The 20,946-nt window shown below is 45.3% G+C and overlaps 1 long non-coding RNA gene across 4 annotated transcripts in view; it reads left to right on the top strand.

Annotated features, from left to right (window-relative positions):
• LOC137321944 (uncharacterized) overlaps positions 1-16,292 on the top strand; it is a 190,799-nt gene extending 174,507 nt beyond the window's left edge. For 3 of the 4 annotated variants that reach the window (XR_010962930.1, XR_010962927.1, XR_010962929.1), the window contains one exon: positions 7,439-7,812. This is a non-coding gene — a long non-coding RNA (uncharacterized lncRNA). Of the gene's footprint in view, positions 1-7,438; positions 7,813-16,101 lie in introns of those variants that run through there. The other variant, XR_010962928.1, reaches the window with a different exon arrangement.
• The last annotated feature ends 4,654 nt before the right edge of the window (positions 16,293-20,946 follow it).

Here is a 20,946-nt window from a genome sequence, read left to right as displayed (position 1 = left end):
CCCCTCTCTAGTCGGGCCATCCACATACTGAATGAGAAATTCCTCCTGAATACACTCAACAAATTTCTCTCCATCCAAGCCCCTAATGCTATGGCTGTCCCAGTCAATGTTGGGAAAGTTAAAGTCCCCTACTATTACCACCCTATTTTTCTTGCAGCTGTCTGTAATCTCCTTACATATTTGCTCCTCAATTTCCCGTTGACTATTTGGGGGTCTGTAGTACAATCCTATCAAAGTGATCTCTCCCTTCTTATTTTTCAGTTCTACCCATATGGACTCAGTGGGCGAACCCTCGGATATATCCCCTCTCACTACTGCCGTGATGTTCTCCCTAATCAAGAATGCAACTCCCCCTCCTCTCTTACCTCCTGCTCTATCTTTCCTATAGCATCTGTACCCTGGAACATTGAGCTGCCAGTCCTGCCCCTCCCTTAGCCATGTTTCAGTAATAGCTATAACATCCCAGTCCCATGTACCCATCCATGCCCTGAGTTCATCTGCCTTGCCCATCAGACTTCTTGCATTGAAATAAATGCAGTTTAATCTAGACTTCCCTTGGTCTTTGCCCTGCTTTCTCAGACCATCTGTCCGGTCATGTTCTGTACACTCTCCCTTACTGCCTTTTGTTTCTGTCACCACTTTATTTCCCACTGACTTCCTGCATCGGTTCCCATCCCCCTGCCACATTAGTTTAAACCCTCCCCAACAGCACTGGCAAACACTCCCCCTAGGACATTGGTTCCAGTCCTGCCCAGATGCAGACCGTCCAATTTGTACTGGTCCCACCTCCCCCAGAACCGGTTCCAATGGCCCAGGAATTTGAATCCCTCCAGCTTGCACCATCTCTCAAGCCACGTATTCATCTTAGCTATCCTGTCATTCCTACTCTGACTAACCCGTGGCACTGGTAGCAATCCTGAGATTACTACCTTTGAGGTCCTACTCTTTAGTTTAACTCCTAACTCCCTAAATTCAGCTTGTAGGACCTCATCCTGTTTTTTACCTATATCGTTGGTGCCTATATGCACCACGACAACTGGCTGTTCACCCTCCCCCTCCAGAATGTCCTGCAGCCGCTCCGAGACATCCTTGACCCTTGCACCAGGGAGGCAACATACCATCCTGGAGTCTCGGTTGCGTCCGCAGAAACGCCTGTCTATTCCCCTTACAATCGAGTCCCCTATCACTATAGCTCTGCCACTCTTTTTCCTGCACTCCTGTGCAGCAGAGCCAGCCACGGTGCCATGAACCTGGCCACTGCCACCTTCCCCTGGTGAGCCATCTCCGCCAACAGTATCCAAAACGGTATACCTGTTTTGGAGGGAGATGACCGCAGGGGACCCCTGCACTGCCTTCCTACTCTTCCTCTGTCTGTTGGTCACCCATTCACTATCTCCCTCAGTAATTTTTATCTGCGGTGTGACCAACTCACTGAACGTGCTATCCACGACTTTCTCAGCATCGCGGATGCTCCAAAGTGAGTCCATCCGCAGCTCCAGAGCCGTCAAGCGGTCAAACAATAGCTGCAGCTGGACACACTTCCCGCAGGTGAAGGAATCAGGGATACAGGAAGGAGCCCTGAATTCCCACATCCCACAAGAGGAACATGACACGGCCCTGGGATCTCCTGCCATGACTTAACCCTTAAATTAGCTTAAGAACAACTACAATGTCAAGAGGAAAAAAAAGGAAAGAAAAACTACTTACCACTCCCTTTAAGGAGTTTACTCCTTTAAATTGTTCTCAATTTAGAGAATGTTAACTACACTGGGGACCTTGATTCACTAAAAAATAAACGCTACTTCCTATAAGACCTGCAGACCTTCCCTTTCCTTTTACTTCAGTTACTGTAGATAAGGAGAAATACTCACCTGAACCTACTCACCAATCAGGTGCCTCCCCTGTGTCGCGTCCCGATCTGATTCCTGACGTCACTTCGAACTCGGTCGCAGCTCCGCTCGGCTCCTCTCAGCGCTCTGAAATCCCGCCTTTTATCGGACGCTCCCTCCGCTCGGCTCGGCTCCTCTCAGCTGTTCTCAGCGCTCTGAAATCCCGCCTTTTATCGGACGCTCCCTCCGCTCGGCTCGGCTCCTCTCAGCTGTTCTCAGCGCTCTGAAATCCCGCCTTTTATCGGACGCTCCCTCCGCTCGGCTCGGCTCCTCTCAGCTGTTCTCAGCGCTCTGAAATCCCGCCTTTTATCGGACGCTCCCTCCGCTCGGCTCGGCTCCTCTCAGCTGTTCTCAGCGCTCTGAAATCCCGCCTTTTATCGGACGCTCCCTCCGCTCGGCTCGGCTCCTCTCAGCGCTCTGAAATCCCGCCTTTTATCGGACGCTCCCTCCGCTCGGCTCGGCTCCTCTCAGCTGTTCTCAGCGCTCTGAAATCCCGCCTTTTATCGGACGCTCCCTCCGCTCGGCTCGGCTCCTCTCAGCGCTCTGAAATCCCGCCTTTTATCGGACGCTCCCTCCGCTCGGCTCGGCTCCTCTCAGCGCTCTGAAATCCCGCCTTTTATCGGACGCTCCCTCCGCTCGGCTCGGCTCCTCTCCTGTGGAGTCTTTCCTCCTAACAGGGATATATTTTTGTTGCGAGTCATAAAATATTTTTTTAAATGTTTGCCATTGCTTATCCACCATCATACCATCTAATCTGTTTACCCAGTCCACTTTAGCCAATTCCGCCCTCATTCCTTTATAATTGCCCTTATTTAAGTTTAATACAGTAGTTTCAGACCCAAGATCCTCGCTCTCAAACTGGATATGAAATTCTATCATGTTATGATCACTGCTTCCCAAGGGATCCTTTACTTTGAGATCATTAATTAATCCTGTTTTGTTACCCATTACCAGATTCAAAATGGCCTGTTTCCTGGTTGGTTCCCCGACGTATTGGTCGAAGAAACAGTCCCTAATACACTCTATGAACTCCTCCTTGGCTTTTTTTGCCAATTTGATTTGTCCAATCTATATGAAAGTTAAAATCGCCCATGATTATTGCATTACCTTTTTTACAAGCCCCTCTTATTTCCTGATTAATATTTTGCCCTACAGTGTAGCTACTGTTAGGGGTCCTATATACTACTCCCACCAGTGATTTATTTCCCTTGCTATTTCTTACCTCCACCCAAATTGATTTGACATCTTGATCTTCTGAGCGAAGATCATTTCTCACTATTATACCAATTTCATCCTTTATTAACAGAGCTACCCCACCACCTTTATCTTTTTTCTTATCCTTCCGAAATGTTAAATAACCCTGAATATTTAGCTCCCAACCTTGGTCACCTTGCAACCACGTCTCTGTAATGGCCACGAGATCATACCCATTTGTTTCTATTTGTGCCGTCAATTCATCTATCTTATTACGAATGCATTCAGATAAAGAACCTTTAATTTTGTCTTTTTACCATTCTTTCCTACCCTGACCCCATTTGCTAGTGCACTCTTATGTTTGTATGCTCTGTCCCTTCCTGACACACTCTATCATTACCCCCATCACTTTCCTGTACTACTTCCTTGTCTTTTCTCTTTATCAATCTAAACTTCACCCCACCTGAGCCCTCCCCCCCTCTATTTAGTTTAAAGCCTTCTCTACCGCCCTAGTTATTCAGTTTGCCAGAACACTGGTCCCAGCATGGTTCAGGTGAAGCCCGTCCCAACGGAACAGCTCCCTCTTTCCCCAGTACTGGTGCCAGTGCCCCATGAATCGAAACCCACTTCTCCCACACCAATCTTTAAGCCACACAGTCATCTCTCTGATCTGATTCACCCTATGCCAATTTGCTCGTGGCTCAGGTAATAATCCGGAGATTATCACCTTTGTGGTTCAGCGTTTTAATTTATTCCCTAGCTGCTCAAATTCCCTCAGCAGAACCTCTTTCTTAGTCCTACCTATGTCGTTGGTACCTACGTGGACCACGACAACTGGATCCTCCCACTCCCACTCCAAGTTTCTCTCCAGCCCTGAGAAGATGTCCTTAACCCTGGCATCAGGTAGGCAACACAGCCTTCGGGACTCTCGCTCTTGGCTGCAGAGATCAGTATCTATCCCTCTGGCTATACTGTTGCCTACTACAACCACCTTCCTTTTTACTCCTCCCACTTGAATGGGCCCCTGAACCGCGGTGCCGTGGCCAGTTTGCTCATCCTCCCTGCAGTCCCTGCACTTGTCCACAAGGGCTTCATATCTATTGGACAAGTGCAGAGGCCAAGGCTCCTGCAGTGCTACTTCCTGGATCCCCGTACCTGCCTCACTCGCAGTCACACCCTCCTGTCCCTGACCACGTGCCAATTCTACAGTATTTAATCTAAGGGGCGTGACTGCCTCCTGGATCAAAGTGTCCAGGTAACTTTCTGCCTCCCTGATGCCTTACAATGTCTGCAGCTCGGACTCCAGCTCCTCAACTCGGAGCCGAAGTTCCTCGAGCTGCAGACACTTACCACAGATGTAGTTGCCCTGGACAAAACTGTCCAGTAGCTCCCACATATTGCAGCTGCAACACATCTCCTGCCCTGTCATAACTATTTTATTTATTTAATCGATTACTACAATGCCAATCAAATTATTTTTAGGTTGAACCAAGTACTGGCATTGTTTAATTTATTAAATTAAGTTTAGTTCTTTTTTTAAAAAATGTAGTTTTATGCGATAAGTTACTGAGCACACAGTCCTAAGAAAGAAGATAACAGAAGAGATACTCACCACCAACCACCTACTTGCCTTACCTGTGACATCACACTGAGTTTGGTTTTGTTGTTGCTGTGACCCGCTCTCGGTACACTCCTCTCCGCTGACTAATCAAATGCACCTCACCCCTTACTGCACTGAATCCCCTCACTCACCAAATTCCCAATTATAGACTCTGTCAAAACCAGACTCCATCGATAGCTGCTACTCCGTGCTCCCTCATGGAGAAAAACATTCTCCTCAGCTCTCCTCTAATCCTTCTACCAATTACTTTAAATCTATGCTCCCTGGTTATTGACCTATCTGCTAAAGGAAATAGGCCCCTCATAATTGTATACACCTCAATTGAATCTCCCCTCAGCCTCCTCTGTTCCAAAGAAAACAACCCCAGCCTATCCAATCTTTCCTCATAGCTAAAATGCTCCAGTCCTGGCAATATCCTCATAAATCTCCTCTGTACCCTCTCTAGTGCAATCATATCTTTCCTGTAATGGGGTGACCAGAACTGTACACAGAACTCTAGCTGTGGCCTAACTAGTGTTCTATACAATTCTAGCATAACTTCCCTGATCTTTTATTCCATGCCTCAGCTAATAAAGAAAAGTATCCCGGATGCCTTTTTAAACACCTTATTTATCTGTCCTGCTACCTGTGGACATGCACTCCAAGTTCTCTCACTTCCTCTACACCTCTCAGTATCCTCCCATTTATTGTGTATTCCCTTGCCTTGTTTGCCCTCCCTAAATGCATGACCTCACACTTCTCTGGATTGAATTCTATCCGCCACTTTTCTGCCCACCTGACCAGTCCATTGACATCCTCCTGCAGCCCACAGCTTTCCTCCTCACTATCAACCACATGGCCAATTTTGGTATCATCTACAAACTTCTTATTCATGCCAGTCGACCATTACCCTTTGCTTCCTGCTGCTGAGTCAATTTTGGATCCAACTTGCCACTTTCCCTTGGACCACTCTACCAAGTGGGACCTTGTCAAAAGCCTTGCTAAAATCCCATATAGACCACATCAAATACGCTACCCTCATCGACCCTCCTTGTTATCTTCTCAAAAAATTCAATCAAGTTAGTCAGTCACTACCTTCCCTTAACAAATCCATGCTGACTGTCCTTGAATAATCCGTGCCTTTCTAAATGACGATTAATACTGTCTCTCAGAATTGTTTCCAATAATTTGCCCACCACCGATGTTAGGCTGACTGGCCTGTAATTACTCAGTCTATCCCTTTCTCCCTTTTTAAACAATGGTACAACGTTAGCAGTACTCCAATCCTCCGGCACCACGCCTGTAGCCAGAGAGGATTGGAAAATGATGGTCAGAGCCTCCTTTATTTCCTCCCTTGCTTCTCTTAACAGCCTGGGATACATTTCATCCAGGTCTGTCGATTTATCTACTTTCAAAAATGCTAAACCCCTTAATTCTTCCTCTCTCATTATGTTTATCCCAGCCAATATTTCACACTCCTCCTTAACTACAATGTCTGCATCGTCCTTTTCATTAAGAACCATACCAACATCTTCTGCCTCCACACATAGTTTACCTTTTTAATTTCTAATAGGCCCTACTCTTTCCTTAGTTATCCTCTTGCTCTTTATGTATTTATAAAACATCTTTGGGTTTCCTTGATTTTACTTGCCAGTATTTTTTTATGCTCTCTCTTTGCTTTCCTTTTTAATTTCACCCCTGGACTTTCTATAATCCTTTATGCTTTCTGCAGTTTTGAGCTTTCGGTATCTGACATAAGCTTCCCCTTTTTGCCTTATCCTACCCTGTATGCTCCTTGAATTCCAGGGGGCTATAGTTTTGGGAGTCCCACCTTTTTTCTTTGTGGGAACATATTTGCTCTGAACCCTCACTATCTCCTCCTTGAATGCCTCCCACTGTTCTGACACTGATTTACCTTCAAGGATCTGTTTCCAGTCCACTTTTGCTAAATCACTTCTCAGCTTAGTAAAATTTGCCTTTTCCCAATTTAGAACTTTTACTTCTCTTCTGTCTTTGTCCTTCTCCATAACTATGCTAAATCTAACTGAATTATGATCACTACCACCAAAATGGTCTCTCACTGATACTCCTTCCACCTGCCCAGCTTCATTCCCTAAAACTAAATCCAGAACTGCCCCTCTCTTGTTGGGTTTGCTACGTACTGGCTAAAAATGTTCTCCTGAATGCATTTTAAGAATTCTGCACCTTCTATATCTTTTACACTGATTCTATCCCAGTTAATATTAGGGTAATTGAAATCCCCTACTACTACTGCCTTAATGTTTTTGCAATTCTCAGAAATTTGCACACATATTTGCTCTTCTATCTCCCTTTGAGGGTCTATAGTACATTCCCAGTAGTGTGACTGCCCCTTTTTTGTTCTTTAGCTTAACCCATAAGGCCTCATTTGATGATCCTTCCAACATATCATCCCTCCTCACAGCTGTAATTGTTTCTTTAACCAATATTGCCAACCCCCTCCTTTTTTATCCCCCTCTCTATCTCATCTGAAAACCCTGTAACCAGAAACATTGAGCTGCCATTCCTGCCCTTGTTTAAGCCATGTTTCAGTAATAGCCAAGATATACTTCCACATGTCTATCTGTGCCCTCAGCTCATCAGCCTTAGTCCCTAAACTCCTTGCATTGAAGTATATAGCATTAAGAACTGCCAAACTCCTTTGTTGTCTATTTTCTAACCTTCATTTCCGCTGCCTTCCAAACTCGCTTACTAATTTTCTGCCTTTAATTTGCAGTTCTGCTTCTCTCCCTTCTGAATCCATGCTCAGGTTCCCTGTCCAGGAATGTAAAAAAGGTTTTAGGAGAGTCTTCTGACTAATCGTCTGGCAAGACCTGAGCAAACCATGAGTGTAACTGGTAGGTTGGAGTGTTGGCCAATATTGGAATGCAAGATTTCAACCATGGAAATGTGAAATGAGTATCTCAATAATTCCACCACCATGCTCAAAAGTCCACTGAAAGCAGTTAGTTGGGATGCACGCTGAAGGTTTATGCTACTGACATGAGAATGTAGGCCACAGAATAAGTTTTGTTTCTGAACAGTGTTGTATTTGCAATTTTTCTGCACAAATTATTTTAATGTGAAAAAAGTTAAATTGCTTATCATAAATCACCATGGTCTCCTGCTTTTTGAATTTTGAACACAGTAAAAGTCTTAACATGCAGTATTTGAACTGTGAAATCATTACTGGGTGTATAGAACAGGCAGGATATGTGCATCCTCCATGTAGAAATAACTAGCATCATCCCATAAGCAATTTTCAATGCATAGAGCACATTGTGGAAGTGAGACTTGACCAGTGGATCAACCTCAGTCATACGAAATATTATATTTCTTTATGAACTAGCAAAATATTGGAACAATGTCTTTGATTCCATACTCTTCAGGGCGCGATCTCTCTTTTGCATACAAGGAAATATTTAGTAATACTGCCACAGAAATACAGGAGATTAAAGAACAGTCTGCAGCAGAAATCTACTGACGATCTGGGAATGTGTGCCAACAGAACTATTCTATTTTTTCTTATGGATCCGTTTGGTTTACAGGGAATTGGATTTTTCCAAACACAGAAAGCGTATATTTTGCTGGTGACTGAAACTAGCAATAAGATATAATTAAAGGATTTGTGTAGTTGAGAATTTCTAAACTGAAGCCAAGATCGTCTGTTGATAAACAGTTGTGCATGTGAGGACCCGGATGCCGATGCAGCAACATGCTCAGTAACTGTACAAATGACAGAACAATACTTTCTGGTCAGACTGACAAGCATAATCTTAACGACAAGGTGTGGCGGTGTGAATTTCGTGCGGGTTCTGCTGCTTGCCTGAAGCGCTGCGGAATCTCTGGGGAAAAGGGACTGACAGGATTTGAGCAGGAGAAATCCCATGGAAATTTCACTCCCTATGAGCTGAAGTCCTGGAGTGGGACTTGAACCCACAACCGTCTCGCTCAGAGTGCGACCACTGAGCCAAGGCTGACATCATAATTTAAGTATATCCAGAATATAAAATGGCACAACAATCAGTCAAACCTCTGCCACTATTGCCAACTGTGCTAGCATGTAATTGACAATGGGCAATAGGCTGTGTGCAAGTGGCACTAGAGAACTATTGAATTTTGAACCAAATCCTTTCTTGTTTGCAGTATTTGGTACCTCAGTCACATGTTATGTTAACATATTTATAAATCATGTAAGAGTAACATACTAAAATCAAAAGCCATTGCATAAGAACATAAGAAATAGGAACAGGAGTAGATCATACGGCCCCTCGAACCTGCTCCACCATTCAATAAGATCATGGCTGATCTTCTACCTCAACTCACTTTCCCGTCCTATCCCCATATCCCTTGATTCCCTTAGTGTCCAAAAATCTATCGCTCTCAGCCTTGAATATATTCAACGACTGAGCATTCACAGCCCTCTAGGGTAGAGAATTCCAAAGATTCACAACCCCCTGAGTGAAGAAATTTTTCCTCATCTCAGTCCTAAATGGCCAATCTCTTATCTTGAGACTATGACCCCTTGTTCTAGACCCTCCAGCCAGGGAAACAACCTCTCAGCATCTACCCTGTCAAGCCCTCTAAGAATTTTATATGTTTCAATGAGATCACCTCTCATTCTTCTAAACTCCAGAGAGTATAGGCCCATTCTATTCAATCTCTCCTCATAGGACAACCCACTCGTCCCTGGAATCAATCTAGTGAACCTTTGTTACACCCCCTCTAAGGCAAGTATATCCTTCCTTAGGTAAGGAGACCAAAACTGTACACAGTACTCCAGGTGTGGTCTGACCAAAGCCCTGTATAATTGCAGCGAGATCTTCTTACTCTTATACTCCAACCCCCTTGCAATAAAGGCTAACATACCATTTGCCGTCCTAATTGCTTCCTATACCTGCATGCTAACTTTCTCTGATTCATGTACAAATCCCTCTGACTACCAACTTTTCTTAGTCTCGATTTACTAAGCAAAAACATTTTTCTGGTGTTGGACCAGAGAGATTCTGACTTGCAAGTGTGAGGCATACTTCAAACAATAATTAGTTAACAAGAAAAAACTTGTTAATCTGATCAGCAATTCTTCTCTCACTTCTAGCCTCCAGTCTGTCTCTCTCCATTGCAGCCTTGTCTGTCTCTGTCTACTTTATCACTTCTACAATGGTCAGTGCTCCTCTGAACTTTTCTCTATTATTCCTCCTAAGCTCCAAATATGGTGACCTACACACTCTTCCTCCTCCCTGTATTATTATGTTGAAATCAAGAATCATTGTGCCAACTCCAGATCTAATTCATTCTTTTAAAGGACCCTAGCATCATTGAAATCCTTACCAGCCTCAGTATTCCTGTCTCCTACACTAGGTTTCCTATTTTAGAAAAAAAAGTTGCAAATGAACAATGCACAATACTTCACAAAGAAAACACATCACTCTGCACAACACAAAATTAAATTCACCAAAGTACTTTCCTCTGAGATTTTGTCATCTATTTCCAGTATGCATTTTAAAGCATGCATTAATATGGTATAAAAGTAGGGTCTTTCACTTCATAAGACATTCTGGTGTCTTGTTTGTAGGATGTCCATAAATATGCAGGGTGAGCATTTGGATTTAGTGTTGGACTTCAACTAGTTATCATGACAAAACACATATGGGTGGGAATTTTCTTTTTTTGCCGCAGCTTGATGTACACCCTCGAGATCAGCATATCATCGTCTTTCATTTAAGTGTTGTCTTTAATTATCTCCTTCAAATATATAATTATGTGTGTAAAATTAGAGCATGCCATGCCATAAAAATGCACAGTTGCTAACACTATCATTTTCTTAGTATTTTGTGAGAATGATGAACATGCGCGAACTGATTTTTTTTTTCTTTTGATGAAATGCTGCTAAATTGCTGCAAGAGATTATTTTTCTCAGTGTAAAGGGAAAACTGCAGTCTTCAAACTTTAACCCTGTCAGAGGTCACTTCTGGTCATAAGGTTGCCCTCAGAATACCACCTCCAGCACGACCACTGAGAGCAGCTCTGACCTCAATGGCGGTACCCTAAGGTGGTGCTTCCGCTGTCTCCAGAGTTACCGAGACCAACCTGAGGAGGTGATTCTCACTAAGGCCACCAGAAGCAGCGCCACCTGAGCTAGAAAATATACTCTCATATCTGGCCATTGGTGACCTGAGCACTGACCCTGACCACATTGATGTGGTTTTCTAGTTACTGGTCTTCCCCAGCCACTAGGGACAGTCTTGCAAGTCAGAAAATAAAATCCCAAATTTGAAACAATTTACACATGCCTGGGATAATTTTCACCTTGAGTTCTATAATGGATGGGTGATCCTCTCCACCAATTTACTGCCCAAGTGGTGATAGTGAAAGCTACTCCTGTACAGTTACTCCACTGCTATAGAATCTGCCTCACAATATAAATGGGACAAATTTTTTGGCACCTGGGGCTAGGGTATTACAGATACTGTGTTCAAGGGCTGTAGTTGCATAGGCACAGAATGGACACAGGGGAAAGGGGGGATTGGAAAATTGGTCACACAACCCTTGGGCATGTTTTGCTTCCAATTGCTTTTGCCCTCAATATCCTGGCCGACCGCAATTTGTGTGCCAGAGAGTACGCACATATTTTGTGTCATAGCCTCATTAAGGATCCAGAATACATGCAAAAATATTTAAATGAATACGTGACACGCTTTTCTGGCTGGCATTGTGCTTTTCTTTGCCTTCAAAATCCATTTTGAATAGGTTCAAGGGAGAATAGGCTTTGAACTTTTTTTTTTTAATAGGGTTGCAATATACCTTTTTAGTACCACATTTTTTATTCAAACATTATTTTAATATTTAAGAAAGTTATTTTTTTTTAAATGTATTTTGTAATAATTTGGGGGGGGACAATTTTTAGTTATTCCTTATGGTAAATGTTTTGCAATATCCCAAATGCCATAAACAATAGTCCATTATTGCCCACCGAGTCCCTGGAAAGTGAATTGCAAGTGAAGCATTTAAGGACATCAGAGGAACGAAAAGAGGGAGCACGTGGAAAGGAGTTCATCCAGTACCAAATTTAACAGAACCTTAGGGAGCCACAAGGTATCGAAGAGCAAAATGCAGAATCCTGTAGTGGGCAGCAACCTAATGACACTGGTTGGTTTAGAATCATAGAATCATAGAAGTTTACAACATGGAAACAGGCCCTTCGGCCCAACATGTCCATGTCGCCCAGTTTATACCACTAAGCTAGTCCCAATTGCCTGCACTTGGCCCATATCCCTCTATACCCATCTTACCCATGTAACTGTCCAAATGCTTTTTAAAAGACAAAATTGTACCCGCCTCTACTACTGCCTCTGGCAGCTCGTTCCAGACACTCACCACCCTTTGAGTGAAAAAATTGCCCCTCTGGACCCTTTTGTATCTCTCCCCTCTCACCTTAAATCTATGTCCCCTCGTTATAGACTCCCCTACCTTTGGGAAAAGATTTTGACTATCTACCTTATCTATGCCCCTCATTATTTTGTAGACTTCTATAAGATCACCCCGAAACCTCCTACTCTCCAGGGAAAAAAGTCTCAGCCTATCCAACCTCTCCCTATAAGTCAAACCATCAAGTCCCGGTAGCATCCTAGTAAATCTTTTCTGCACTCTTTCTAGTTTAATAATATCCTTTCTATAATAGGGTGACCAGAACTGTACACAGTATTCCAAGTGTGGCCTAACTAATGTCTTGTACAACTTCAACAAGACATCCCAACTCCTGTATTCAATGTTCTGACCAATGAAACCAAGCATGCTGAATGCCTTCTTCACCACCCTATCCACCTGTGACTCCACTTTCAAGGAGCTATGAACCTGTACTCCCAGATCTCTTTGTTCTATAACTCTCCCCAATGCCCTACCATTAACGGAGTAGGTCCTGGCCCGATTTGATCTACCAAAATGCATCACCTCACATTTATCTAAATTAAACTCCATCTGCCATTCATCGGCCCACTGGCCCAATTTATCAAGATCCCGTTGCAATCCTAGATAACCTTCTTCACTGTCCACAATGCCACCAATCTTGGTGTCATCTGCAAACTAAATTCTCATCCAAATCATTAATATAAATAACAAATAACAGCGGACCCAGCACCGATCCCTGAGGCACACCGCTGGTCACAGGCCTCCAGTTTGAAAAACAACCCTCTACAACCACCCTCTGTCTTCTGTCGTCAATCCAATTTTGTATCCAATAGGCTACCTCACCTTGGATCCCGTGAGATTTAACCTTATGTAACAACCTACCATGCGGTACCTTGTCAAAGGCTTTCCTAAAGTCTATGTAGACCACGTCTACTGCACAGCCCTCATCTATCTTCTTGGTTACCCCTTCAAAAAACTCAATCAAATTTGTGAGACATGATTTTCCTCTCACAAAACCATGCTGACTGTTCCTAATCAGTCCCTGCCTCTCCAAATGCCTGTAGATCCTGTCTCTCAGAATACCCTCTAACAACTTACCCACTACAGATGTCAGGCTCACCGGTCTGTAGTTCCCAGGCTTTTCCCTGCCGCCCTTCTTAAACAAAGGCACAACATTTGCTACCCTCCAATCTTCAGGCATCTCACCTGTAGCGGTGGATGATTCAAATATCTCTGCTAGGGGACCTGCAATTTCCTCCCTAACCTCCCATAATGTCCTGGGATACATTTCATCAGGTCCCGGAGATTTATCTACCTTGATGCGCGTTAAGACTTCCAGCCCCTCCATCTCTATAATATGTACACTCCTCAAGACATCACTATTTATTTCCCCAAGTTCCCTAACATCCATGCCTTTCTCAACCGTAAATACAGATGCGAAATAGTCATTCAGGATCTCACCCACACAGTGGTTCCGCACATAGATGACCTTGTTGATCCTTAAGTGGTCCTACTCTCTCCCTAGTTACTCTTTTGCCCTTTATGTATTTGTAGAAGCTCTTTGGATTCTCCTTTGCCTTATCTGCCAAAGCAATCTCATATCCCCTTTTTGCCCTCCTGATTTCTCTCTTAACTCTACTCCGGCAATCTCTATACTCTTCAAGGGATCCACTTGATCCCAGCTGCCTATGCATGTCATATGGATGTGGATGTGCCCTGAATATAGTATTTCATGGTTGAAGTGGAACAAGATGCAAGCAGGCATGACAGCAGGCATCTAAGTTGCTCTAGCCACCAACCATATCTGCAAGCCTTGACATATCAACCTTTCAATTACAGAGGAAAATTTCTTCCACCAGCTCCATATCAGCAGCGAGCCAGTTGCAGAGCTTTGCCACCTGTTGCAAGGACACCTGCGGCCAACCTGCAACATGAGCATGGCACTGCCAGCAGTCACCACTGCCCTTAACCTTTCTGCTTCTGGTTCATTCCAGGCTAGCACTGCTGTATCAGTTAATGTGCTGGATGCAGATGCAACAAAACAAGTGAATGATGCATCAGTCAGCATTCCCAGCACTGTCATCTTCTTCCCTACTGAAGAACAATAGGAGCAAGATATGCCTGCCCAATTTCACTGCACTGCTGCATTTGAGGAAGTAGAGGGGTCGTTGATAGCAGCCATGGGGATGACTCTTCCTCAGACGTTCCCTCTCCCCTCCCATGGTGAGGAAGCCCATGGCATTTTCATAGTGGCAAAGCTGAAACCAGAAACCCACGCGTTCTGCCGCTCCTCAACACAAGAAATTGGAGTTCCAACTTACAGCACCAATACAACACCCACTATTTATAAAAAATGTAACTAAGAAGAAAACAATTACATTGCCAAAGTTCCCACTGAAATAAATATTCTGTCTGCTGCAGTGGAAATTCACCCCAGTGGGTGACTCAGCAGTTTAATTATGGTTACAGTACATAATATTCTCATTGTTACATATCCCCTTAAATAATTTCATTTTCTGTTACCAGATACTGATGCTTTTGATTGTTTTCATTACGCCTCCTTCTGTCATTCCTTGTACATTGAATGAATTTGAAGTTGAGTCTAACAGTATCTTGGTTTTCTTCAGAAGCTACATTTTATTTGACATTGACATTGTTGTTGTGAATTTTTGGCTTCCAAGACTTTATGCCACAGCCCCATGTTTGAAGAGTTTACACATTACAGTTTTCATGTAGGAGTGAGCCTCTTTGTGACGATCACATTGTTTTGAAAGACTGAGTCAGACAACAGCCCGGCAGCTGTGTTAAGTAGATGGTGCTCTCATTATTGGTAGCACTTGAAGCTTTTGTAAAGTGCTATGAAAACTATTCCCTTCCTCAGATATCAAACCTCCAGGATTCAATTTAAAGCAGAGCTGCCTTTCTACTGGGCATTGTCAGCTAACTACCCTTTTGATATCATGGGGTAACTTTTAAAATGTAAAACTCTTGACACGAAGCTAGCGAATATCGAGAAATTGGGCGCAGAGGTCGGTGCACTCCACACGATTGTCTGTTCATGAGGTCAGTACACCACACACGACTGGCCATTCATCAGGTCAGTGCACCCCACACGACTGGCCATTCATCAGGTCAGTGCACCCCACACAACTGGCCATTCATCAGGTCAGTGCACCCCACACAACTGGCCATTCATCAGGTCAGTGCACCCCACACGACTGGCCATTCATCAGTGCACCCCATACGACTGGCCATTCATCAGTGCACCCCACACGACTGGCCATTCATCAGGTCAGTGCACCCCACACGACTGGCCATTCATCAGGTCAATGCGCCTCACACGACTGGCCATTCATCAGGTCAGTGCACCCCACACGACTGGCCATTCATCAGGTCAGTGCACCCCACACGACTGGCCATTCATCAGGTCAGTGCACCCCACACGACTGGCCATTCATCAGGTCAGTGCACCCCACACGACTGGCCATTCATCAGGTCAGTGCACCCCACACGACTGGCCATTCATCAGGTCAGTGCACCCCACACGACTGGCCATTCATCAGGTCAGTGCACCCCACACGACTGGCCATTCATCAGGTCAGTGCACCCCACACGACTGGCCATTCATCAGGTCAGTGCACCCCACACGACTGGCCATTCATCAGGTCAGTGCACCCCACACGACTGGCCATTCATCAGGTCAGTGCACCCCACACGACTGGCCATTCATCAGGTCAGTACACCCCACACGACTGGCCATTCATCAGGTCAATGTGCCTCACACGACTGGCCATTCATCAGGTCAATATGCCTCACACGATTGGCCGTTCATTAGGTCAGTGCACCTCACACGATTTTCTATCCATTAAAATTAATAGACAGGAAATCGTGCAAGATGCACTTACCCCCATGCCCAAATTCTCAATATGTGCTTTTGTATGAAGTTATATGTCAGGAGCACAAATCAGGAAATGTATCTGCATATGGTTTCAGATCTCACCCAAGATGTACTTGTGGGGATTCTGAACAGAAGTTTCGGCAGATAAATAAGGGAATGCCGTATTTTCCATCTAAATGAAAGAACTTTTGTCAGAGTGACAGCAGCATCGTAGAAAATGCTCAAGTGGAATAGGATGATGAAGGTGGAAGCAGTTTTCCAGAGGTTGTCGCTCTCTTCTTTATAGTTGTCAGAAAGCTGTGGGTTCAAGCTGATACTTCACTGCAATACTGTTGGAGGTGCCGTTCTTTGGATTAGATATTATATTGACACCCATCCACAAATTCAAGTGGGAATAAAAAATCCCAGCTGTAGTGCTGAAGACTTGTGCTACAGAACTAGCTGCGCCTCTAGCCAAGCTGTTCCAGTACAGCTACAACACTGGCATCTACCAGACAAAGTGGAAAATTGACCAGGTATGTCCTGTCCACAAAAAGCAGGACAAATCCAATCCAGCTAATTACCGCCCCATCAGTCTACTCTCAATCATCAGCAAAGTGATGGAAGGTGTCGTCGACAGTGCTATCAAGCGGCATTTACTCACCAATAACCTGCTCACCGATGCTCACTTTGGGTTCCGCCAGGACCACTCGGCTCCAGACCTCATTACAGCCTTGGTCCAAACATGGACAAAAGAGTTGAATTCCAGAGGTGAGGTGAGAGTGACTGCCCTTGACATCAAGGTAGCATTTGACCGAGTGTGGCACCAAGGAGCCCCAGTAAAATTGAAGTCAATGGGAATCAGGGGGAAAACTCTCCAGTGGCTGGAGTCATACCTAGCACAAAGGAAGATGGTAGTGGTTGTTGGAGGCCAATCATCTCAACCCCAGGACATTGCTGCAGGAGTTCCTCAAGGCAATGTCCCAGGCCCAACCATCTTCAGCTGCTTCATCAATGACCTTCCCTCCATCATAAGGTCAGAAAAGGGGATGTTCGCTGATGATTGCACAGTGTTCAGTTCCATTCACAACCCCTCAGATAATGAAGCAGTCTGAGCCCGTATGCAGCAAGACCTGGACAACATCCAGGCTTGGGCTGATAAGTGGCAAGTAATATTCACGCCAGACAAGTGCCAGACAATGACCATCTCCAATAAGAGAGAGTCTAACCACCTTCCCTTGACATTCAACGGCATTACCATTGCCGAATCCCCCACCATCAACATCCTGGGGGTCACCATTGACCAGAAACTTAACTGGACCAGCCACATAAATACTGTGGCTACAAGAGCAGGTCAGAGGCTGGGTATTCTGCGGCGAGTGACTCACCTCCTTACTCCCCAAAGCCTTTCCACCATCTACAAGGCACAAGTCATAGTCATAGAGTCATAGAGTTATAGAGTCATAGAGTTATACAGCACGGATAGAGGCCCTTCGGCCCATCGTGTCCGTGCCGGCCATCAAGCCCTGTCTACTCTAATCCCATATTCCAGCATTTGGTCCGTAGCCTTGTATGCTATGGCATTTCAAGTGCTCATCCAAATGCTTCTTGAATGTTGTGAGGGTTCCTGCCTCCACAACCCTTTCAGGCAGTGAGTTCCAGACTCCAACCACCCTCTGGGTGAAAAAGTTCTTTCTCAAATCCCCTCTAAACCTCCCGCCTTTTACCTTGAATCTATGTCCCCTTGTTATAGAACCCTCAACGAAGGGAAAAAGCTCCTTAGTATCCATCCTATCTGTGCCCCTCATAATTTTGTACACCTCAATCATGTCCCCCCTCAGCCTCCTCTGCTCCAAGGAAAACAAATCCAATCTTCCCAGTCTCTCTTCATAGCTGAAGCGCTCCAGCCCTGGTAACATCCTGGTGAATCTCCTCTGCACCCTCTCCAAAGCGATCACATCCTTCCTGTAGTGTGGCGACCAGAACTGCACACAGTACTCCAGCTGTGGCCTAACCAGTGTTTTATACAGCTCCATCATAACCTCCTTGCTCTTATATTCTATGCCTCGGCTAATAAAGGCAAGTATCCCATATGCCTTCTTCACCACCTTATCTACCTGTTCCGCCGCCTTCAGGGATCTGTGAACTTGCACACCAAGATCCCTCTGACCCTCTGTCTTGCCTAGGGTCCTCCCATTCATTGTGTATTCCCTTGCCTTGTTAGTCCCTCCAAAGTGCATCACCTCGCACTTTTCCAGGTTAAATTCCATTTGCCACTGTTCCGCCCATCTGACCAACCCATCTATATCGTCCTGCAGACTGAGGCTATCCTCCTCGCTATTTACCACCCTACCAATTTTTGTATCAGGAGTGTGATGGAATACTCTCCACTTGCCTGGATGAGTGCAGCTCCAACAACACTCAAGAAGCTCGACACCATCCAGGACAAATCACCCCACTTGATTGGCACCCCATCCACCACCCTAAACATTCACTCCCTTCACCACCGGCGCACAGTGGCTGCAGTGTGTATCATCCACAGCATGCACTGCAGCAACTCGTCAAGGCTTCTTCGACAGCACCTCCCAAACCCGCAACCTCTACCACCTAGAAGGACAAGAGCAGCAGGCACATGGGAACAACACCACCTGCACGTTCCCCTCCAAGTCACACACCATCCCAACTTGGAAATATATCGCCGTTCCTTCATCGTTGCTGGGTCAAAATCCTGGAACTCCCTTCCTAACAGCACTGTGGGAGAACCTTCAACACATGGACTGCAGTGGTTCAAGAAGGCGGCTCACCACCACCTTCTCAAGGGCAATTAGGGATGGGCAATAAATGCCGGCCTTGCCAGCGACGCCCGCATCCCATGAACGAATAAAAAAAAACTGTTTAAGGAGGAGCAGGGGAGTTCTCCTGGTGCCCTGGCCAATATTTATCCCTCAACCAACAGCACCACAACAGATTATCTGGTCAGTATCTCATTGCTGTTTGTTGGACCATGCTGTGCACAAATTGATTGCCATGTTTCCCACATTACAACAGTGACTATACTTCAACAAGTACTTAATTGGCTGTAAAGCGCTTTGGGATGTCCTGAGTCGTAAAAGATATTATATAAACACAAGTTCTTTCTCTTCTATCTTTCTTAAATGGATGATTGCAGCTGTATACCAAATACACAATTGAATTGCCCAGCACCTACGAGCCCTGATTCCAGAATGGTCACTCCTGGCAATGTTACCGACAAATCCAATCAATAAAACTGATGTATTTGTAAACGGCTACCATCAGTAAGAAGTGAAATATTTTAACACAACTTGTTCATGCTGGATCTGGCCATCAAGGTGGACTTTAGCATCAGTATTTTGGGTTCAAGTCATTAGCATGGCACAAGAAAGCCCCTTGGAATGGGCATGTACCCAGGTATCAATCTCTTCAGGCTTGAGAAGACTGCAGCAGTGGACATGGCTATTCACTACAGGGCCTTAAAGCTGCTTTTACAGTTGCAAACCCTTCAGGAATGCCCTGGATCTCCAGGAATTAGAGACTAAACTCCAGGACCGTGACATCCTTGACCCGAGCATCAGGGAGGCAACATACCACTCCAGTCCGAGAGGTGAGCGCAGTGTAAAAGGAGAGTCCGAGAGGTGAGCGCAGAGCTCGCATCCATGATATGCTCCTCCTGCACTATGTGGGAAGTCATGGACACTACAGGTGTCCCTGGTGACCATGTGTGCAGGAAGTGTGTCCGGCTGCAGCTACTGGCTAACTGCATTTTAGAGCTGGAGCTTCGGGTGGATTCACTGTGGAGCATCCGCGATGCTAAGATTATCGTGGATAGCACGTTCAGTGAGGTGGTCACACTGCAGGTAAAGATTACGCAGGAAGAAAGGAAATGGGTGACCGCCAGGCAGATTAAAAGGACTAGGCAGGTAGAGCAGGAGTGCCCTGGGATCATCTCCCTCACAAACAGGTATTCCGCTTTGGATACTGTTGGGGGAGATGGCTTATCAGGGGAAAGCAGCAAGAGCCAAGTTCGTGGCACCACGGGTGGCTCTGATGCACAGGAGGGGAGGAATAAGAGTGCCTGCTATATTGATAGGGGATTCAATTGTAAGGGGAACAGATAGGCATTTCTGTGGCCGCAAACGTGACTCCAGGATGGTATGTTGCCTCCCTGGTGCTAGGGTCAAGGATGTCATGGAGCGGCTGAAGGGCATTCTGGAGGGGGAGGGAGAGGGAGAACAGCCAGTAGTCGTGGTCCATATCGGTACCAACGAGGTAGGTAAAAAAAAAAGGGGATGAGGTCCTGCAAGGTGAATTTAAGGAGTTAGTAGATAAATTAAAAATCAGGACCTCAAAGGTAGTGATCTCAGGATTACTACCAGTGCCACGTGCTAGTGAGTATAGGAACAGGAGAATAGACCAGAAGAATACGTGGCTGCAGGGATGGTGTAGGAGGGAGGAATTTAGATTCCTGGGACATTGGGACCGGTTCCGGGGAAAGTGGGACCTGTACAAGCGGAACGGGTTACACCCGAGCAGGATCGGGACCGATGTCCTCGCGGGGGTGTTTGCTAGTGCTGTTGGGGAAGGTTTGAACTAGAATGGCAGGAGGATGGGAACCTGAGCAGGGAGATAGAGGAGGGGGAAACAAGGATAGAAACATAATACAGAAAGGGAAGAAGCAATAGTGGAAGGCAGAGAAAACAAGGGCGAAAAACAAATAGGGCCACACAGATGACTAGTAATCTTAAAAAGACAAGTCTAATGGCATTGTGTCTTAATGCGCGGAGCATTCGCAATAAGGTAGATGAATTAACAGCGCAGATAGATATTAACCAGTATGATATAGTTGCGATTACGGACACATGGCTGCAGGGTAACCAAGGATGGGAACTGAACATCCAGGAGTATTCAATATTTAGGAAGGACAGGCAAAAAGGGAAAGGAGG

The sequence above is a fragment of the Heptranchias perlo genome, chromosome 5 (genome assembly GCF_035084215.1).
Source record: "Heptranchias perlo isolate sHepPer1 chromosome 5, sHepPer1.hap1, whole genome shotgun sequence".
Taxonomy (NCBI): Eukaryota; Metazoa; Chordata; class Chondrichthyes; order Hexanchiformes; family Hexanchidae; genus Heptranchias; species Heptranchias perlo.
Note: the sequence above shows the minus strand (reverse complement) of the source record. Positions and strands in the feature narration are given on the sequence as shown.